Here is a 23,107-nt window from a genome sequence, read left to right on the forward strand (position 1 = left end):
ATAAAAGAACTCTGCCTAGCTCATGGCTACATCCCATGCCTGGCACATACTAGGCACTCAATGTAAATGAAAACATATTAATTTCAACTTCTTAGTCTATGCTACACTTTGGTTTGGGTAGGGAGAGGGGGTGAGGTTTAAGGAATTGTACACAGCCTGGCAAGAAAATGACTGGGGGCGGGGCGGGGGGGAGCTCTTCATGTCCTCAATTTAATATAGTAGCAACCAGGTATTTGAGATAAATTAAAAGATATCATTTGTAACTTGGATTTCAGTTTTCAAGAGTGTCATCCAAGAGAAGCAGCCAAACAAAAAGACGTCTGGCAGACTCAGGGTATACCAGACAACTCCCTGGTGGACAATATCCCATTTGGAAAGGACTGCTTGGATCTCTAGTTGCAGACACCAGCTGATCTGCCCAGAACCATCCCCAGTGACCTCTGAGACAGCTTCTGTAGTTTGAGAATACTGCTCCTTCAAGTCAGAAATTGACATATTATCTCACTCCACCCCCAGTCTTCTAACAGTTATTGACGCTATTAGGAAAGCCATGCTTCCATGCCTATTAATAACCTTCAGAAAGAACCCTGAGGAAGTGTCAAGAGAAAAATAGATCTGGCTGATGGAAGCCAAAGACTCAATCAAAGGTTACAATTAGCAATTTAATACATTTGAATAAAAAGAAAGTTGTAACATCTTCTGTATCACACGTTATTTGTTCAGAAGGCTTAAAACAAAATACTTAGTCAATGAATTCAAGGAATGTTGAATCGAAAACACTAGGCTTTACAGAAAGGAACTCTAATTTTAAAGACCCTTTATCCATTTAAATAGGCCAGCACTAGCTACTAACTTTATCTGCACATCAATGATTCCAGGGCATTTTGCCTACCAAGCTATCATTAAGCCTTTATAGCTATTTACACCTTTATAAAGTTTCTCCAAGTGACACCTTTAATAGCCAACAAATCAATCTACTCTAATATAATGGAATAACTAATTAACATTAATCTTTAAAAAGACTTTTCATAGTGGTCTTTCTCCTCTCTCCTCCCCTCACTAGAATGTGATTAATGGAATTCTCTCACAACTTAGCTTGAAATATGCTTTTGCTAGTCGAGCAGCTAAAGCAGAATCAGATAATTGTGGTATGACTCAACAAATGCACAGCTGTTCATTTAAATATATCCATCAAAAGTATAAATACGATCATGAGAAAGAAAATGAGCCATGTACAACGTCAACACACAAGTTGAATGGGTTGGCATCGAAGTAACCACAACAAAAAACAAAGACGAGATGGGGAGATGAGGCAGGGAGCGGTTCTGCAAACCTGGTAGAAAGAGACCAGACATAGATGTAACCTAAAAACCACCCACCCCACCCAAAACACTCACTGACCGAAATAATAATGGCAAGTTAAAAGTAAAAATAAATATGCTCTACTAAGTGGGGAGAAAGAAATGATATTTAGGAAATAGATGATGCTCCCAAAAGGTAGAACTCCTGGAAGGTAAAACCGATGAATCTGATCTGTTATTAAAAACAAAACTAAACAAAGACCCTGAGGCAGAGGACAAAAAGAGCAGGATTCTCACCTCAGTCCTCTTTCTACAACCTTTGAAGACTGTGATTATGAAATCATGAAAATATGGTAATCCTTCCAATAGTCAGTCCTAAAGCGAATAACTGTAACATATCACCCCATACCAGGCAACCGCTTGTGGAAGTTCCACACACGAGTCCCATTTTAACATGAAGAAAGGGAAACTGAGAAAGAGAAAACAGAGAATGTGAAGAGGAACCGGGGGAGCACTAATTAAGAAAAGTGCCTATGTCAGCACTCCAGACCCCATCCATACCTTCTTCCTCAGGCATGGGCCATAGGCTCAGTCAGAACGTGAGAAGCAGAGGCCTCTCTTTTAATATGAAATTCAGAATAATAATAAAAAGTGCGTCTAATCCATGATGATGATTTCCAAGCATTCTGTAAACCATCAAATTTTCTCGGGGGTAGGGGATGGCTGCTGAGCCTGACTACTCAGCCATCTTGCATGGGGACCATTCACATTCTCCACATTGACAGGCAAACCTGTCTTATATCATTATAAGCAACAACTATTTCAACAATCACCACCTCCCTCAGTACCAAGTCTTCCCACATCTCTCACTTCATCTTTTCACAGAAAACTTTCTATAAACACCAATATACACAGCTGCCTCCCTCTTCTGTATCTTCTTCTTCACTGAAATACCTCTTGCTAAGGTTCTCACTCTTTGTAGACCTTGCCTTATTCTTCAGATTCACAAAAGAGCTTCCTCAAAACTGGGATTCCCAAGCTTCACCCCCAGAGATTTTGATTTCATTGACCTGAGATGAAGCCTAGGAATCTCCCAGCCCTGCAGTAATTGGAGTGATGCTGAGAATGCCAAGGCTGGTCTCAGTCCTCCACTCTGTGGGATGATGGGGCTGATGACCCCCTTCTACCTCTGGGCTCGTCCCTGGCTGGGATTCAGAGGCTCCCCTCTCTCCAGCGTCTCTATCTTTATGATTTGGATCTTCTCATCATCCTCGGAGGGCAGTTTCCTCTTATATCACTAATCCCTTAAATGTTGGCTTCCCTCAAGACCCCACAACTCAGCCTTCTTTCTTGTCTTTTCATTCAAAATGTTACCAAGTTTCTTAACTTCAGAGCCACCAAGCTGAGAATGAACCACCATGTTAAGAATGAAATCTTTACAATTATCCCTCCTCCCTATCTATTCCTTCCTTAGTACCTTCCTCCCCTACCATAAATTCCTTGTCATTTCACTATTTATAAAATTATTTTTTAAATGTATTATAGATATTTCAAGTTACAAAAAAACAAAGGAAAAAAGTATAATAAACTCTATTTTTGACCTCCCAGTTTCAAAAATAAACCTCCTACCACCCAGTTTCAAAAAAGAGCAATCTTATTTCCTCTATTCTGTCCATTTTCTCCTGGGATATTTTAACAAGAATCCCAGATGTCACATCATTTCACTCCCAAATTCTCCAACAGATAAGGATTTTTTGTAAACATAACTATAAAACCAACATCTCACCTAAGAAAATTAAAAGTATTCCTCCTCCAAATATCATCTAAAAGCTAATCAATGTTTAAATCTTCAATAACTATAAACAAACCCCCAACCCCACCCCAAAAAAAAATTTGCAGGGAGAATGGGATAGAATACCAAAAAGAAATTGTTTGTATTGCTTTTCTGTGATCACAACCAGCGGTGTAGTGTTAAGATTGTGGCAGTATTCAAAATACTGTGTGTATAATGTGGAAGAAAGCAAAAGAGTAACTACATCATACTCAAATCCTATGATCCCCTGCTGTTTCAGAGAACCAGAATTCTCCGTGTGGAATTAAGGAGATACAGATGCAGTACAGAAAAGGTTAAGTAAGAACCTAATAAACTGAATTTGAATTAGAAGTATCAGTATGAAGCCATGAAGTATTTTATGTATATATTTACCCTTTGTCCTTAAAAAGATCTACAAACAATGATCTACCCAGCAGCAGTGAGCATTTCTGGTGCCCAGAATGGGGTGTTAAAATACCGTTTCCTACTTAAAAAAAAAAAAAAAAAAAAGTTGACTTGAACCACAAGGCTGCAATTACTAAATCCAGCCAGTGAAAAATTAGAGGTCAAGTGACTGGGTTCTTCAACTGATAAACTGTAAGGAAAGGGAAAAGCTGGACGGGGAACCTGAGGTTTAAGAGACTTAAAAGACATAAAAATATGTGCAAGACTAAACTCCAGTGGCTAGACACGCGCACACAGGTGATAAAACCATAAAGGCAACGAAGCAATTACTATAGAAACCAGGAAAGTGGTTACTTCCAGGGGGAGAGGGGCTATGCGTGGCACGAGATGTGCCAACTCAAAGGGGCTAGGGAGGTCGCTAATATTCTGTCCCTTGACCTGCGTGGTGGTCACAAAAAAATATTCACATTATAGTAATTAACTAAGCTATGTATACTTAGTGTGACTATCTGTACCTGTGTTTTATTTTACAATAAAAATGTAAAAGAGAAGAAAGCAGACTGTGTGTTGTTAAAAAAAAGGTGCAGACTAACACACACACACCCACAGAAAGTAACCGCATTGCGTATCATGTATATATGCAAAAATCTGCCAGGTTTGTGTTACAAACAAGCTTATGAAGTAAACTTCTGAAATACCAACTACTTTTTCACCTTCAAACAGGAAAGTTGTTCTTTCGACTTCCAAGTTTATTAATTTTTAAGAGAGAAACAGACATCAGTTACTTAGTCATAATCAGAAATCAAGCATTAAAATAAACAGCATCTTTTGATACCATGGTCCTCCCTCTCTCCTATTTCAATTATGCAAGTTTCACAGGTTAAGGATATAGAAAGACTGTAGAGTCTAGATCAGTGTTCCCCAAACACTGTACCATTATCATCAAATAAGAAAAATTAACATAAAGATGTAAATGAACACTTCCTCACAAAGTTCATCTATACATTTAACCCAATCCCAAAAATATTAACAGGTTTTCTTCTTAAGGAGAAGAGAGTGGTGACTGGATATGATTACTTTAAACTTCATATATATTTTTTAATTACATACACAAAATATGAAAATTCTGTGAAACAGAACTTTAAAACTCTGTAAAAAGGAACTTAAATATAAAAATTCTGTAAAATGGGGCCGGCCTGGTGGCTCAGGCGGTTGGAGCTCCATGCTCCTAACTCTGAAGGCTGCCGGTTTGAATCCCACATGGGTCAGTGGGCTGGCTCTCAACCACAAGGTTGCCAGTTCAACTCCTCGAGTCCAGCAAGGGATGGTGGGCTCCACCCCCTGCAACTAAGATTGAACAGGGCACCTTGAGCTGAGTTGCCTCCTGGATGGCTCAGTAGGTTGGATGGTGGTCTGCGCCCCCTGCAACTAGCAATGGGAACTGGACATTGAGCTGAGCTGCGCCCTCCACAACTAAGATTGAAAGGACAGCAACTTGACTTGGAAAAAAAGTCCTGGAAGTACACACTGTTCCCCAATAAAGTCCTGTTCCCCTTCCCCAATAAAAAAAAATTAAATGTTATGGAATGTAGGTAAAAAAAAAATTCTGTAAAATGGATCCACCCCTACCAAAAAGATAAAATATAGTAAGCCCTAAGAGTTAAAAAACAGTGTGATCCTTGTACACGCATAGGCAAAAAGATCAATGAAAGTAAACAATATCCCAGAAATAGATCAAAAGGTATATGGGAATTTATAATACAAAAGAAATCAAAGAGAAAAGTTGGGACTATTCAATGAAACTGGCATGATTAGCCAATGACAGAGACTGCTCATTTTCTACTAAAACTCCCTCTTTGCTTCTTCCTGTGTCCATACTGACCAGCAGAAACTGCATGCTCTACCCTCCCTGACAGCTAGATATGCCCACATAACTAAGTTCTCACCAGTGGAAGTAGAAGTGACATGTGCAACTTCTGATCATCTGCCCTGGACTTTCCCCTCTGCCCTTCGCACCGAGGGAACTCAGATATGGTAGCCAGCCAGCTATGACCATGCAGATAACGACAGGGACAACTACGGGAGCAACGAGACAGAAGGATCCTGAGTCTCAATGACTGGTGGATATGAGCTGCTGTGCTGACCCTATCTGCTCACACTGGGACTGTTAATTGAGGAAAAACTCAACTTCGATGTCGTTTGAGCCATAGCATATTTTGGTCCCTTGGTTACAGCAACACAGCCTTACCCTAATTAACAGAGCACCTAAAGAAAAATGAAGTTGGATTCATAACTAACATTCCAGGTGGATCAAATTTTTAAATCTAAAAAAAGAACCACATGACACCAGAAAGAACCATGAGATAGGCTTTTAACTCTAGGAATGGAAAACATCTTTCACCTGTGATATAAAATACTGACGCCACAAAAAATTTTACTATATATTCATTTCTATAAACCTTTTTGAACATCTTTTATTGACTGTTTCTTTCACTAGAACGTAAACTCCATGGAACAAGAACTGGGATCTGTTGGGGTGGCCAGATGGCTCAGGTGATTAGAGCATGAGCTCTGAACACCAAGGTTGTCAGTTCGATTCCCACATGGGCCAGTGAGCTGCGCCCTCCACAGCTAGATCGAAAACAATGAGGTTCCGCTGGGGCGCCTAGAAGGCTCAGTTGGTTAGAGCGCAAGCTCTCAACAAGGTTGCCAGCTCTCAACAAGGTTGCTGGTTCAATTCCCACATGGGATAGTGGGCTGTGCCCTCTGCAACTTAAGATTGAAAACCGCAACTGGACTTGGAGTTGAGCTGCGCCCTCCACAACTAGATTGAAGGATAATGACTTGGAGCTGATGGGCCCTGGAGAAACACACTGTTCCCCAATATTCCCCAATAAAAAAAATTAAAAAGAACTGGGATCTGTTTTCTTTACTACTGTATAGCCTGGTGCCTAGAACAAGTGCTTAGTACCTGGGCATTCAATAAGTATTTGTTGAGTGAATAAATTAGTAAGTTTAAGGATACAAATTTTGAATAATCTGCACAGGAAAATAATTATTTTTATACAAATAACAGATATAAATATCACAAAGAGAATAAAGGGTGGGGAACTGATTTTGTTAATGCAAAGGAGAACCTATGAACTGACAACGAAAAGATCAAGAACCCAATAGGAAAACAGACAAAGGACACAAACATAGAGGGAACAGAATGACCTTTAAACTTATGAAAAGGTGCTCAGTATCAATCAAAATAAGAAAAATGCAAATTAAAGCTACATTCAACTGTCATTTTTAACCTATCAATTTGGCAAAGAAAAGAAAAAAAACCTATCAGTCTGGCAACCATACTGTGATTGGTTGGCAAGGGTGTGAGGAAGCAGTGTTCTCATCCATTGTTGGTGAAACCTAAAACTTTGCAAGCTGTATGACCAGAGTACTTTGGCAATAAATTTCTACCAAAATTAAAACGTGCATACTCTTTGACCCAGCCATTTCACTACTAGAAATGGATGCTATGGATATGCTCACAGACATGTTTCAAATGATATATGTACAAGGTTATTATTCCCTACAGACTAGTTAATGATAATAAAACTGGAAATGATCTATACGGCCATCAAGAAAATACTAGTTAAATAAATCACAGCATATCTCTACAGTGGAATATTAGGCATCCATCTTTTAAAAATGTATTAATACTGAAGTATTAATATTGAAGAACTTCCAGGAAGTATTATTTCAATGAAAAAAGGTACAAAACAGTATATATCATTACCATCTGTGTAAAAAAAAAAATTCATCAATCTATAGGTTACATGCTGATGAATTATTTATACTCTAAAACCTCTGAAAGAATACACAAGAAATTGGTAACAGTGATTGCCTCTAGGAAGGGTAACTGGGCACTTGGGTGACAAGGGGAGAAGGAAAATTTATTTTTCACTCTTTTGTACCTTTCTAATCTTATAAACATCAGTTATATTACTTTCCTAAAAAACAATATTTTATAAAGTAACATCAATATATTCATTCCTTACCCCCAATACCTGAGAACTTCTCTGGTGATTCTCACTGTCACCCACCCCATAAAACTATGGAGCTAAACAATTTTAACCATTTCAGAATCACAGGGTTAGCAATTAACTAACACTGTCATCTCCTCCTCTTTCCTCAAATAAATATATATGCAAAATGAAGTCAGTCTCTTAATTCCATCCCTATTACTCACTACTTTCTCTTAAAACTAATTCAACCTCATGCCACCTTAAATGGGCATAAAAGTATCTCAAAATGCTCCAAGGATGGTAGCCAGAACTAACAACTAAGCTAATATATTAACACAGCCTAATGCCAAAGAAGTTCCTTCCAGGCATCCAGAAGATGAAAATTTGACATAACTGACACCTCGGCAACAGCCCAAAGCTGTATACATCATCTGCCCTGGAAAATAAAAACTCACACCCTTAATGACTAAAAGCCCAATGTCAACAGTCATGACTTTTGTTTTTTTCCCTAATGTAAAAGGTCTCCCCCCACATCCCTCTTTAAATTATAGGCTAACCTCTCACTCAAGGACTGGCTATTACTACGTTACAGCCATATAAGGAACACTAAGCAGTCATTACTTAGCTGAGATTCTGCTTAAAAGGAAAGAAACTCTGCTTAAAAGAAAAAATATCCACAACATATGAAGTGGAAGGAAAAAGCAAGTTGTAAAACAAAATGTATAGTCATGTTCCATCAATTTTTAAACATAATTAATATGCATACTTTGTACACTAAAAAACCTTTATGTGAAAAAGTACGTGTTCCAAATTATTAGCTACAGGTGAGAGAAGGAATAAAGAAAATCTAATTATATATATATATATATATTATACTGTTTTGTACTACTTGGAATTAAGTAATCAAAACTAAACTTTTATATAAAGAAAAAAAATTTTAATAATAAATTGGACTTCCTTTAAAAAAAGAAAGCACCTGATAGCTACTAAAGACCTTCCCCCAAAATGACAAACCTAAGGAGGCTGCATGGACCCGAGCAGGCTTTAATCCTGAATTCCTTGCTTCTGTCTCTCTATACAAGTTTCAAATCATATCTGAGCAATCCCAACATTTAACTCAGAGAGCCACACACACCAACATTTAGCACTTAAGGCATCCCCTCATAAAGATTTTAGACTCTAGTTTAAAGTAGGTATTTGTAGCTTAACACAAACTTAATAGTATTCCATCCTGATGGCAAGCTTTCTTTACAGAGATTTCAAAGGACTCCACAGGAAGCATATTATGAAAATATAGTTCCAGAAAAGGTAAAAATGTGGAGACAGTGAAAAGATCAGTGGTTGCCAGGGGTTGGGGGTAGGGGCGGGGGTGTGAAGCAGGCAGAGCACAGAGGATATTTAAGACAGTGAAACTATTCTGTATGATACTATAATGGTGAATGCATGCCATTATACATTTGTCCAAACCCATAGAACACATAATACCAAGAATAAACCCTAATGTAAACTATGGGCTTTGAGATGATGTGTCAACGTAGGGTCATGTACAGTAACAAATGCACCACTCTGGTGGGGGTCATTAACAGTGCGGGAGGTCGCGTGTGTATGAGAACAAGGAATATGGTAACACTGTACTTCCTGCTTAATTTTGCTGTGAACATAAAACTGCTCTAAAACATAAAGTCTACTTACAATGGGGGGGGGGGAGTAGTGGTCCTGTAAGGAGAAAAATATGGCAGCAGCGTTTTATATGTAGGGAAATGTTGGTAGTATGTGAATAATTTGGCCAAAGTGAAAGAAAAACTGTGCAGCTCCACTGAAAAAAGCTTACCTTCAAGGCAATGCAAGAACTAAGGACAATTAGGCTGAGTCCTAACTTTCTTACACTGGATTCATATAAACCAACAAAATGATCATTGTGGCTAAGAATTTACCGGGTAGATCTGATCTCCGCCAAAGAGCATTAAAAGAGGTGGTTTGTGGAAACAGCTCTACCGCTGGCTCCAGCAATGCTGCTCTGAGAGCTCCTGGGGAAAAGCTGACTCAGCTACCTTAGAGCTGGCTCCGGGTCATACTATCTTCCAGCAGTCCTTCGAGTTGTGTGCTCCTGTTCAGAGCTCTGCTCACTCGGTCACCAGAGACGTGGGGAGTGGGAGAGGCGTTCCTGGAATCTCCTGGGATAATGAGAAGTTCTCCAGTAGCTCCTGTGCTGGCAACGCGGCGCTCACAAGTAGCTCAGGGCTGCAGAGGAAAAGAAGAAAGAACACCAGCTAAGCAAAGGAAAATTCTGTAGTTGCGAACGTACTGGCTAAAGCAAGTGCATATTTGACAAGCCTTGGGACCTCAAAGCTAAGGCCGATTTACCATTGAAGCAAGTATGGAAAGGGCTGAAAAACACTGACATGCTGCATGTTGACATCAGATATCCTCAATGGTCTTTAAATAGTTTTTTCCAAATGACACAAAACCCAGTAAGATCTGCAGCTGGTAAATTTCAAAATCAAGTTGCTTTACAGCCCATAGACCATTTACTCTAGCCCATTACAAAACAAACAAAAAACCAATGGCTTTGCATATTAATTGTTATATGTACTTTGTTAAAAAATAAAAATTTCAAGCACTAGACAGTATGGAACAAAAGTCTCTTCCAGAAGCCTAGCCACTCCTAAAAACACCCCATATAACAGAGTCACCAGCCTCTTATGTTTCCACCCAGAAATAATCTGGTTTTGGTCCATTTTCAACCACCGTTCTCAGTTGTAGATAGATCTAGTTCAAAGGCTCATAAACAATGGTGGAAAAAGAGCACACAACGGAAGGGAAGGGGGCTCTAGATAACTAACAAAAAACAAAAAGCCACCCAAACTCCTTTTTCCTTTAGGAAGACTTTAAAAACATCAACGTTTGCCAAAGGAAGAGGAAATTGTTATTAGAACCAAACTTTCCCATTCAAATAGTTAAGTGACACAAAACATTGAAGAACTCACTCCTTTCGGAAAACAGCACTTTTTTTTTTAACCTCAACAAACATTTTGCCAAGAAAACTTTCATGTAAATAAATCTAAGCAGAAAACAAACCCAAAATACAGCATTCCTAAAATAATTATTTGGAAGGGAAATCACATTAACCTTGAAATTCAAGGGAAATGCTTTACAAATAATGTCAAACCTTTCCTTGCTTTGGTTTAAATGGAGGCTCACATCAATTTGATTGCAAAATTGTAAGACACATAAAAGGCACACAAGAAATAAGACACACAAAAATATGCCCCTGTAGGAAGGTCAAGCAGAAATGTAACATTCTTCAGCAATCCTTTAGAGAAGTTAAAAGAGTAAAAATCAGTTTTCAGAGTGGACATCCTTACAAACAAACTTGTCAGCTAAGCAGCACTCACAAACCTTGAGTTTCAGAGCAAACTGTTGAAATCCTGGTATTTTCCAAGATCCTGGGGTCAGGGAAATTTGGCAGATTCACACTGAAGTTGCTTTCCCCTCTGCCAAAGACTAGCTGCATTTTAGGAGGCAGCCAGTGCTATGCTGCCCTGTCAAGGGCCAATTATGTCTTTAATTTATAAGAATGCACTGTTTGGGGGGAGGTTTAGATAAGACAGAAAATAAGGAAACACTGGTGCATAATGTTCCGATTTTCTTCTTAAAAATCAGAGATGGCGCCTTTTTTTTTTTTTTTTTTTTTTTAATTACAAAGGTGCTGCTACTTCCCTAGCCCTATCACCTTCACTGCATAAAATTCCTTCTGATGCTTCAATCTGTGTCCAGGTTCTCTCGCCTCTGTTCAGCTTTCTCTAACGATTCTTATATTTTTCAGATCGTTCCATTCTAAGTCCTCTGGTATTTATACTCTATATGACCCTTAATCAACCTGGCCCTTAATCCTCTGCCTTGAACTGGGTTTATCTCAAAACCAAATGACAAACTAGGCAAGGATCACATATTATTCATTCTTCTGCTATTTCCTTTCTTTATAGAACCTCGTACCTAGCATAGAGTTGGTGCTCAAGAGTTATTTGATAAAAATCGAGTCTCCAAATTAAACATAATTTAGTATCTGTTTTAAAATTCATCAGGCTCTCAAGTAACCCATGGACTGAAGTCAAAACCGTGGTGTAGTACAAGGAAGAACTCAAGTTGGTAAAATGGGAGCTAAAATTGAGAGCAAATTCTGGACATTTAACTCTTCAAATGTTCCAGTCAGAATACATCTCCCAACAAATACCCTTCACACCAATAAGCAAGGTTGGCAGTTGTGTGCAAACCGCCATATATAATAAAAAAAATAAAAACAACAAAAAAAGGAGACATATGTACCAACTAAAATCAGTGCTCTAAAATAAGTATATATATAGCAAACTCCAGCAACTTGTCATGAAACTTTCACTGCGCTGAGTTTTTTCCAAAACGTTAGCCAACACATTTGTTTGGCAATGGAGGTTTAATTATTGGCAGCTAATCATGCCTCATGCAGGGTGAAAATCTAACCCATAAAGGTCAGAGGCACATTCCTGTGAAGTGGTGGAGGGTGAGTGTGAGGAAGGGGAGAAACAGAAATCCAAAAAAAAATGTTCTAACTCCAATTGGGAGCTTAAAATGGTAGTATATTTTTCTTTAATCCAATTTAAAAGAACATGCATGGTTTCTTAAAAGTCATTGTATCTGATGGGACCTGACTGATAGGCAAGCATAAAAGTTACTTAAAATCAAACAAGTTCTTGGCAGTGAACACAGCAGCTAAGCAACAGGGGGAAAAAAATTCAGGGCAAGTTCTCTCAACTTTTTAGTTATAACTGTATCCTTGGCTTCTAGAAAATGAGGCTTCCAAATACTCTAAACCCCCGCCCTTTCAAGATGTCATCCCTCGTATGGTGATGGATGTTAGACTTAGTGTGGTGATCATTTTACAATACAAACAAATATCAAATCATTATGTTGTATACCTGAAACTAATATAATGTTATCTATCAATTATACCTCAATTAAAAAAAAAAAGACACCATACCTTTCCTGTCTATCCACTGAGCCCCATAACCCAAATAAATCCTGGTGTATCTTGCTGTAGAATTACTGTTAACTGAAATTATTATAAACAACACCACATGCCAGCAATCATACAGACTTAGGAAACAGCCAAACCCAGTTTCCCAACTTACTAAACGTGAGCTTACACAAATCATTTCACCTGTTTCAGTTTCCTTTCCCATGAAACATGGTACATTCCTCCCACCTTTGAGAGTTACTAATAATGCCAGTTATCATTTAGTGAGTCCTTGGTTCTAGAACTGTGCTAACCTCATACTTGTCTTATCTGATTTAACCCTAACAGCACAAAAATTGAGAGGAAGGTATTGTTATTCCCATTTGAAAGATAAGTAAACAATGTTAGAGAGGATAAGTAAAATTGTAAAATTGTCCAAGATCACACATTTTTAATAAGTGGTAAAACCAAGAATCAATTCAAGTTTTGTGGACTCCAAAATGCATGTTTTTAATGCAAGCTAACTTGCATCTTGACTGTGAGAATTGAACTGAATGCTTATACTAGATATCCTTAATTCCCTTCCCTGTTTTCCACCCCTCAGAATAACAGAAGGGCTAAAACAGCATGGCAGAAGAGCATAATGCACACCAATTCCAAACAATAACACAAATCATCCGCGTGGTGCTACAAATGTCCTTTTGTTCTGGCTCTGAAATAATACCGCTACAACCAAGCATATAGATGTTGAGTGTCCTTGAGGAATGATCTACTCCAGATACTTGAATACGTGGACAAGATAGGTATGACCTATTCTAATTCTGGAGAAAGGCAATGGGGAGATTAGCTGGTGTCCAAGATTCCCAATCTCCCGGTAGGAAAAAACAGGTCACGTGCCCTAGACAACTGATAAACTCAGAGGGATACTACACAGCACAAAGAACAGGGAAAGCCATATAAAGCTGAGAAAAGATAACTGCTGATTGAATCAGGAAGTACAGCGGAGCACGGAAATACAACAGGTCCCCCTCTCTGAGTGTTTCCAAATTATAAATATAAATATAATAAACATTCTTTGGGATTTGGGAATGAGAAATGAGAATTTCCAGAAATTTCTCCAGAATTCCTCAAATTATAAGTTATTCTTAAAACATTTCCAAACATTCTTTAATCATTACTACGGATATCTTACAAAATTGTTAAATAAATAAGAAATAAAGTTAATAGTATTTACAAAGAATTGTATCCTATAACAAATATTCAAATACTGGAAAATGAGAGTGAACACTATTGGGTAGCAGTCCAAGAGTGGGCCAAATCCAACCTGCAGTCTGTTTTGGTAAAAAAAAGTTGTACTGGAATGCAGCCCCACTTGTTCCTTTCATGTATAGTCTATGGCGGTTTTCACACTTTGAAACAGCAGAGCTGATTGTTGTGACAGAGTCCATATGGCTTGCAAAGCCTAAAATATTTACTATCTCGCCCTTTAAAGAAAAGGTTTGGTGACCCCTGCAATAACTTGCATTTGGAACTACAAGCAAGGTTAACAGCACTACACAGAATCACATGCTGAAATTGCCATTTTTAAAGACTTATTTTGCTTCAGAAACATATTTTTTGGACTACTCCTCACAGGATTTGTATACACTATGCTATGTGTATAAACTTATATTTATTCTATTTGCAAGGATGACTCACTAGTAGCAGCAGATAGGGCCACGGACACACATTTACAACATAGCAACAGCTACCAGTAATCATGAGCAATTCTCTCCTCTGTGCTCCGACTCTGCCCTAGCTCTCAGAAATGTCAATCTTATCCTTCAACTCCACAGGTTAGCTTTCACCTTGTCATCAGTGGATTCCGTCAATCTACTAATGTCTCTATGTTGATGGTTTAATTATCTCGGGGAAATTATTAGGTTGAATCATACTTTTTTCCATAGATCTGATTTAACTGATTATTTTTCAAGATTTGGAAATTACAAATTTCCCAAGAAATCCTGGGAAGGAATTCTGAAATGGAAACACTACTTTATCAGGTGTATATTTAGATACTGACTAGGGATCAAACTCACTAGACTTTTAAAGAATGGAGGAAAAGAGTTGGGGAGAGGAGGCAAGCGTGAGGAAAACAAAGTCTTCAGGATGTTTTAAGGAAAAGATTAAGGTCCCTTTCAAAGCCTAGCAAGACCAAGAGTATGATAAGATTTCCTAATTTTCCTAATGCTTTGGCCCCAGGGACGGATTCAAGGACCAAATATCAGAGCACCTTTCTCCTCTGGAATTTAAATTATAATTTGGCTGAAACAAGAGGCATTCACTGTGGATTATAACAGGAGTGAGTGTAATTAAACACCACTCTATATTTTTTAAGATAACCTGCTTATAATATGTGATCTCAAACACCCTCACTGAGGTGGTTTGGTGGCCCACCAAAATCTACTTATCTGTTCAGCCAAAGACTCATTCATTTGTGCTAGAATATACAGCACCATGAGGAAGGATAAAACTCAAAAGAAAAAGGGGGTGAGGCACAGTAGCGCCAAGGGGGTTCCAGGCTCGAAACAGAGTTCTGGTTTAAATCACTAGACATGAAACCGTGAACCAACTGCCCGAGCTGCAGTCTCTCACAGGCAAAATAGGCACATCATAACTTCCTTGCAGAGTTGCCACATGTGATGTACATGGCATACAGTGGGTGTAATAAACGGGAGCTATTATTATAAACTCAAGAGTTAAGGAGCAATAATGAAGACTGAGAATTACAAGGGTTGAATTATTAGGTTGAATCATATAAAAGTGCCAAAATTTGATCAATTTGACTCATACAAATAACAGTTTTTAAATAAATATTATAAAGGGCTCAGCAAGGAAGGCTGAAAGGAGAGAACATGAAAGACTAATACCCCATACTTATTCCTCCACTGGTGGCAGCTTAAAAGAAATCCAGACATCAGATAGGAAGGTTACAGACTACAACCCCTTAGTCACTTCCCACTAGATAAGAGGTATGACTTCAGGAAGAGAAGATTAAACAAAAGACAGACAGACCGGAAGACAAAGAAATACATATACCTCACTCCCAGGTAACCCCATGTAGCTCACTTATTCTACGTATCCCTTCTGCATTCCTGTCTTCTTTCCTTATTTCTTTCCCTACGCAAAACCCAACAGTGTCTCCTGTTAACCAGTTTGGGAAGGAAATAGCATTTCTCGTCAGCTGATATTGCCAATTGCATAGCAAACCTTTTAGTAGACCTTGTAGAGCAGTTGGTAGCTTGATAAAAAAAATTCAATGGATCTGTCACACTTCCCCTCTTATTTTTCTCATGTCCTTTCATACAATAGGTGTTAATTTTTCAAATCCTGTTAGTCCTCACCCAGTTAATGGGTCTGTGGCCGATCCATGGAATCATGTCAATTCCTCGATGAGATTTGTGTTTGAAGACACCCCACCAGCCCAAACCCAAGTGGCTCTATTCCAGGTATATCTAAATCTCAAAAAGGTTCTGAGTGAAGAATCAGAGCATCTTGTGTAGAGAAGGGTGAAGAACAGGCAGAGGTAAGAAAGAAGGAACATGTCATTTCTGCCATCTTCTAAACCTGCTACTTGCAAAAGAACCAGAACTCACTGAAAATTTAGATCGCCTTTCTCAGTCTGGTGGGTCCAATTTTTATGTATGTACAAGGTCTGCCAATTAAGTTCGCGAACTCATCCTAGAAAAAGTGCTACATACTTCATTGCTGAATATTACTACAGTCACCTTCGAAGTACTCCCCTTGGGAAGCTGTGCACTGATGCCAGCACCTAGTCCACCCTTCAAAGTAATTTTGAAATTATTTTTCTGGAATGGCCATCAGAGCTGTCATCATACTATCCTTGATGTCCTGAATGTCATCAAAATGTCTTCCTTTCAATATTTCCTTTATCTTCAGGTAAAGAAAGAAGTCATTGGTGGCCAGACCAGATGAGTTGGGAGGGTGTTCCAATACAGTTGTTTGTTTACTGGCTAAACACTCTCTCATTGACAGTGCCATGTGAGCTGGTGCATTGTCGTGATGCAAGAGCCATGAATTGTTGGCAAAAAGTTCAGGTCATCTAACTTTTTCATGCAGCCTTTTCAGCACTTCCAAACAGTAAACTTGGTTAACTGTTTGTCCAGTTGGTACAAATTTATATGAGTAATCCCTCTGATATCAAAAAAAAAAAAAGGTTAGCAACATCATTGCAGCAAGTTAGTGAACTTAATTGTCCAACCTCGTAAACCCGACTCCTACAGCACTCCAGCACTCCCCATTACCATGAGACATCCATGTTTTATCTGTTGTCTCTCAGCAATGTGGTAATCCTTGATGATTACCCTCACACATAATGCTGTGGAGGCTTTCATCAGCTAATGATCTCAAAGCACTTTTGTAAGAGTTCACAGGGATGCCACCCACCTCAGCCAGAACCAGATGTTCTGGTTTTCTAAAGCGGTGTCGGCATTTTGTTTCTCCTAAGCTTTACTCTGGGGTTGCTATATCTAGTAGACAGATATTAGCAAAGCCTCAACAGGGAGCTTGCTGAACTCTTTGGCTGAGTTCATTGATTTAAAGTTTTTTTTACCCAAAATGTTTACAAAAAATAAAAACTTAGTATTTTGACTATTTTATGCATTTCATAATAATAATTTGAGCTGCTTTGCATATAAGTGGCATTATTTTTATGTATAAAAATTTCCTATTGTTATTCATTCTTGAAAAACGCAAAAATATTTTTAAAAATGTACATCTGCTTTCCTAAACTTCCTTTCTGGAAATTTCCAACTGCAGTCAGTGGATGGAAATATTCCTTCGGGTATATCCGACCATCGCAGCAAAAGGGTGAAAGTAGGGACTCGGTGTATCCAACGTCTTACTGAAACTCCAATGCCTGATCTAGCATAACAACAAACTTATTTAAACATTTGTGAAGCTTAAAATCACAGAAAAACCAAAAGCATTAACAACTTCAAGCTCAGAAACTCTCTATCACTAAATGGCTGTTTCTACCCTAGACTTAAATTCAAAGCAGTGCAGAAAGTACAAAATACTCTTACCTGCGTGGACGAGGTTAACACAAGAAACATACAAAGAATCATAGAAAAAATACTATGTCATAAAAGCAGTCATTGCTTTAGCATGGCAATTTATTAACTAAACTACTCTAAATTGAAGTTAAGTTTTTCAAAACTGTACATATAGAAATTTCCAGGAACACTGAAGGGGACAACTACAAAAGAGGGGGCCCCAAAATAAACGAACAGAGGACTAACGCTTTTAAAAACCATTCTACCCAATGCCCTCTTGCAAGTATTTATGTCAGTTACCAACTTAAATAAAATTTTCACCAGATCACTCTTCCTAATTAAGGTTCAAGGAGAATAAACTGAATAAAAGGCTATCAACATTCTTTTTCTAATTGTTTGGTTTAATGTATTATCTGCCCACAGGCATAAAGGCATTTCCAAAGGTAGGCAGGAAACTGCTTGCCCCCTGTGCAGAGAGAACAAGGTAACAAACAAAAAAAGAACCAGTAAAGTTAAAAAAAAAATAATAAAAATGAACAACATTTTATATGGGTTTGTTTTCTTGGTGTTGTTATTGCATGTGTGTGTGCTACATATAAATAATTATGTCAAACAAGCTATATATTTCATAAAAAGTAGTTGTTACTCCTGTAATGAGTTATCTGAAAAATTAACCTGCAAGAAGATTCTTAAAGAGAAAAATAGTCTTATTTATCATTTTAGTTTTAAAATAACATCCCTTTCATACTAACTTTTCATACTAACTACATCATCAACAAACATTTGCTGACTGATGAACAGTGAGGTTAATTTAAAATAAGATTAAAGTCAAGAATAGACGTAACTCTGGGCCTACCACTGAGTAAGCAGCCTAGAGCATGAGAGTTCTTCAAACTCTGCTCTGTCATCTCCCTGGGGTTCTGACAGTGAGTCATCAAGGTACCACGGAGAAAACACCGAGCTAGACGCACTCTGTGACACTGGGAAATCGTTTCCCCTCTCTGGCATCCAGTTTTCCTAACTGTAAATTGAGATTGAGAATGGTGGCCCCAGTTACTAAACTTCCCCCCAGCTCAAAGATTCTCTGTTGAGACATTTCTTTGACAATTGCTAGCAGGATTCCTCAAGAATGATGCTAACAGGAAAGGCTACCTCTTTAATTAAAGAGGGTTTTCCAATCTATTCCTCTACGGAGACAGCACCTAACCTACGCATTAAGAAAAAAAGTAAAATTAAAATGTTTCATTTTATTGAGCAATTTAGTTATTAACACACAGAAGTTTGCTTTTAATTTAATTTGCGTCCAATAATGTGTTTGCCAACTGAAGGATAACTGAGTTAGAAGATGCACAGAAAGTAAAACAACAGTGGCGGTGGGGAGGCTATCAAGAACAACCTCTCAAGGGGCATGAGAATACATCCAGTTCCCAAAACAAGGAATCTAGATCAACAAAACTAAAGTCAGCACGTCTATCTCACCCATCTCACCAAAACTACTAACCTCCCTTTATAGTCTGTCTCATGCAATGGACCATGGATGAACCTTGATGACCAAAACTGATTAGTTCACCTTACAAACCCCACCACTGCCTTCGTCCCAGCCCTTGTTTCCCACCAGCAGCATTCCAACTTCCTCTTCTGTGCAATGCCCACTGAGCTGCTTGTCCTTTTTAGCTGTCAATCGCTTTCCTTAGTATGTGCAGTTTCTGATTTCCATGACCCAAGACCTGTCCAACCTCATCTAACTATTACTCCACAGGTACTCGGACCCTAGTCACACCTTACAGCTCCCGAAGGACAACATGACCTCCTTCACCTCCTGCCTTTGCACGGACCTCCCTGAAATACCGTTTTTTCCAGCTGGCAAATTCTGATGCTTCAGCATCAGCTCAAGAATCACCTTCTGGTGGAAGTCTTCCCTGCAGCCCCCAGGCCCACATCCTGTCCAAGATACATGCACCCTCACCTGTTGTTCCCTAACTTAATTATCACAGCACCTAAAAAGTGCATTTCATTTTTTTGTTGTTGTTGTTATTTCACTGCCTATGGAGTCTGTGGATCCCTCCCGGATAAATAGTATTCACTCATCTCTGAAACATCAGGGATAGTCTTATAAACAATAGGTCCTTAATAAATGCTGATGAATGAATGGGTGAACCCTGATAATGGATTCAAAGTGTAACAGAAACCCTCCAAGGGAAATATAAACAATAACAATTGAGAAAAAAATATGCTAATAGTAAAAAAGGGGCAGGCCTACCAGAATGCACTTTTAGTCTTGTCATGGATTTTAATTCAAAGCAAAAAAAAAAAAAATTTGCCCCAAATCCTAAGTTATAGAGACTAAGAGAAAAGTAAAGTATTTCTTATTTGATACAAAAAGTCAATGTGGAAACTAAACATTAAATCATAATACCTTCCTAATGATTTCCATACCCTATTTCCCCAAAAATAAGACCTAAACGGAAAATAAGCCCTGGCATGATTTTTTCAGGATGACATCCCCTGAACATAAGCCCTAACACGTCTTTTGGAGCAAAAATTAATATAAGACCCGGTCTTATTTTGGGGGAAACATGGTATGAAAACAAGGAAATATTCCCTACTCCAACACAATAGAACATAATCTTCTTCTAAATTATGTATGTATAAGAAAGTAACTTGACAGCAACACTCTGATATCATACTAACACTGTAATATTACTGGAAATTGAGATGTTGTCAGTAAAATGTAAGAAGGGAGATGCCTCATCTTATGAGAAAAATGTTAATTTTTTTTTTTCCCAGAAAATTATCCTCGATATTGTCACTTGGCACCAGGCCCCGACACAATTCCCATGGCTCTAACTCAGGGGCCTCCTTCTCGATGTCTTCAGTCAAGGTGCCAGGGACCAGCGTGGGAAAAGGAGAAGCTCTTCTCACCATGACAATTAAGGTTCTTCTCCACCCCCACCAGCCATTTTCCCAACCCCAACCTTTTTATACCACACAGTGAAAAGAACAAGTATATAAATTGCTATATTAGTATAATTCAATTTAATAAGCATAAAGAAGGTAACAGAAAGGAGGCAATGGCCCAAGTTAAAAATGTTAAGGAGAAGGACGATCCGAGGAATAAACTTGCCTGTTATTAGCACTCCCTGGCTGGGATCGCTTTAAGTTTACACATGAAATTGCTTAATGCATGAGTCATTTCAAATCATGACTGTATTGATTCATTTAATGTGCTCAAGCAAACCTGTAATAAAGACTTACAAGTCTTGAGGTGCAGATGATTCTCCAATCAAAACAACGGGGGTAGCAGATATCTTTTAGAAAAATCAAAAACATAAGTCTGTGTTTAGAAAAAATGTTAAATCGTGTTGTTTTCAAATACAGGCAGGCAGAAGAATGTGAGATTTCTGAGTTTATCAAAATTGTTTTTTTGTGTTTTTTTTAACGGGTGAGAATTTACTGTTCTGGAGGATTCTATGACAATCAACACCAGTACCCAATGAGGGGTTGGTCCAGGACCTCAGCTTCTATCCCACTTAGATCACAGAATAATTGGGAGCCCAACCTTTGACTTCTACTTCAGTGATTTTAGCTTTAAAATCGGTCTTACATACTGATGGTTTCTTTTTGGGCTGATGAAAATGTTCTAACAGATAGTGGTGACAGTTGTACAACTCTGGATTTACTAAAAGCCACTGAATCGTACACCTTATGGTGACTGTTTTCATATATGAAATAACTGAATATATGAAATAACTCAAGAAAACTATTATTTTAAAAAATGAGTCAGAAAGCCCTTACACCTCTTTCTGTACAACTCAGACCTTGAGTGTATGCTGTGCTGTGCCTGTTAACGACGTGGAGACACCTGTCTCCCAATTCTTCTTTGTGGAAAGAGCCAAAGCTTGGAATCGCAGTTTGGGAACTGTACCCAGGTCTGTCACTCCCCAGGCTCTGGGATTTTTAGCACGTGACTGTATGAACTCCAGTCCCTAGCTACAAAACAGGCAGACACCACCTACCTATCAGATGAGGAGACTGAGAATCTGCAAACCACCACCAAGCTCAGACCGAGAGTAACAAGGCAGAAAATTAAAGTGCAGCGGTGTTGTGCGGGGCAGCCTGCGGGGTCTCAGCTCCCGCTCCCCACATAAGAAAGCAAGACATGGTGAGGCCAAAAAGGAACACCCACGGAGCCATAGGTAGGGGAGTCATACCACTATACTCTCGCTGGCGGCTGGGCTGGAGACACAGGAAGCAGGAGCCACACTGTTTGCAACCCTCACTGCGCCGCTTACAGGCTCAGTCACCATCTTCTCGCTAGCCCCCATTTTCTGCTAGTGTAGCCACGGCAGTTATATTAGTGGCCAGTGGCTCACTGGTTACAGCTGACGGCCAACTAGCTACAGCTGATGGCCATGCAATCACAGTTGATGGCCATTTACTACCTGAGCCAGCACCTTTCCACGTGAGGCCGAGAGCCTGGAAACTGCACTCCTGGCTCTGTCCCCACAAGCGGGCTCTAAGAAAGGACGTACTGGGTGTCACAAGAAGATAAAAGAGAAGATGCAAAAGCAGGGAGGATGTGGCAAGTGAAGAGTCAGGACCGAAGCCAGCCTACCGAGAATCGGGGCAAATCCCTCTGGAATCCTCTTTTCGGTTCCAATGATGCTTTGGGGAGGGAGTGTGTGGAGTGGGAAGGTGGGGCTGGGTCTCCTCCCAGAAGTATATGCTATTATTATTATCTATCATATTTAAATCTCTGGATTCCTTACTCAGGTAATTTTGAGGAACCACAAAACAGAAGTATTCTATACTTTTAATTTCCTCAAGTGTCATGAAGCATTCAGTCTACTAATGGAATTACAGCCCCTTGATTCGCATTGCTATTAATTAGAACACATAGTGTTGCACCAAGATTCATTTTTTATAGATTAATAAAACAATAAAAACATGCCTGAAGTTGATTGTGTTGGCAGACTTTTTATCGCAAGCCTCAAGATTCCACACCTGTGATTAATTTACATCAGCACAAGTTGAAACATCAGCTTTTCGACTATTTGTGATATTGCAACTCTTAAGAAGCAACTTACCTGACAATACAATCTATATTTACAATCAATAACCCAAATTCCCAACTGGGCCAGAACTTAATGTGAAATTAATTCTTCACAGTGGTTTTAATAATACCTTTCTCATTTTATACATGCTCTATTTGCCCAAGCAACGATTAAAGGGGGGGAGAAAAAAAACACACCTTTAAAATACACACATATTGTGTGTGTATGTACATACGTATGTACACACATATATGTATACACATACATATATGTGTATATGTACATATGCATATACACACTACATATGTACACACATTTACATAAAATATAAACACAAACTTTATGACACACGTTTCTGGCCTTGAAAAGCAATTCAAGAAGAGCTAAAAAGACTAGCAAGTTGTCAGCCCTGATCTCCCCCCAGGTGGAGGCTACATTACACCAGCTAAATTCTCTCAAAGTTCCTCAAGAGACCAATGGGTT

At 38.8% G+C, this 23,107-nt stretch overlaps 1 protein-coding gene across 3 annotated transcripts in view; it reads right to left on the reverse strand.

Annotated features, from left to right (window-relative positions):
* ACVR1 (activin A receptor type 1) overlaps nt 1-23,107 on the reverse strand; it is a 128,030-nt gene that overhangs the window by 68,142 nt on the left and 36,781 nt on the right. For 2 of the 3 annotated variants that reach the window (XM_074336651.2, XM_088794328.1), the window contains exon 2: nt 9,578-9,767. The gene's annotated coding sequence lies outside the window, so the exon portion shown is untranslated. Of the gene's footprint in view, nt 1-9,460; nt 9,768-23,107 lie in introns of all 3 variants that reach the window. The other variant, XM_074336653.2, reaches the window with a different exon arrangement.

Source organism: Rhinolophus sinicus, chromosome 17 (genome assembly GCF_057876585.1).
Source record: "Rhinolophus sinicus isolate RSI-liver-muscle chromosome 17, RSI-T2T, whole genome shotgun sequence".
Taxonomy (NCBI): Eukaryota; Metazoa; Chordata; class Mammalia; order Chiroptera; family Rhinolophidae; genus Rhinolophus; species Rhinolophus sinicus.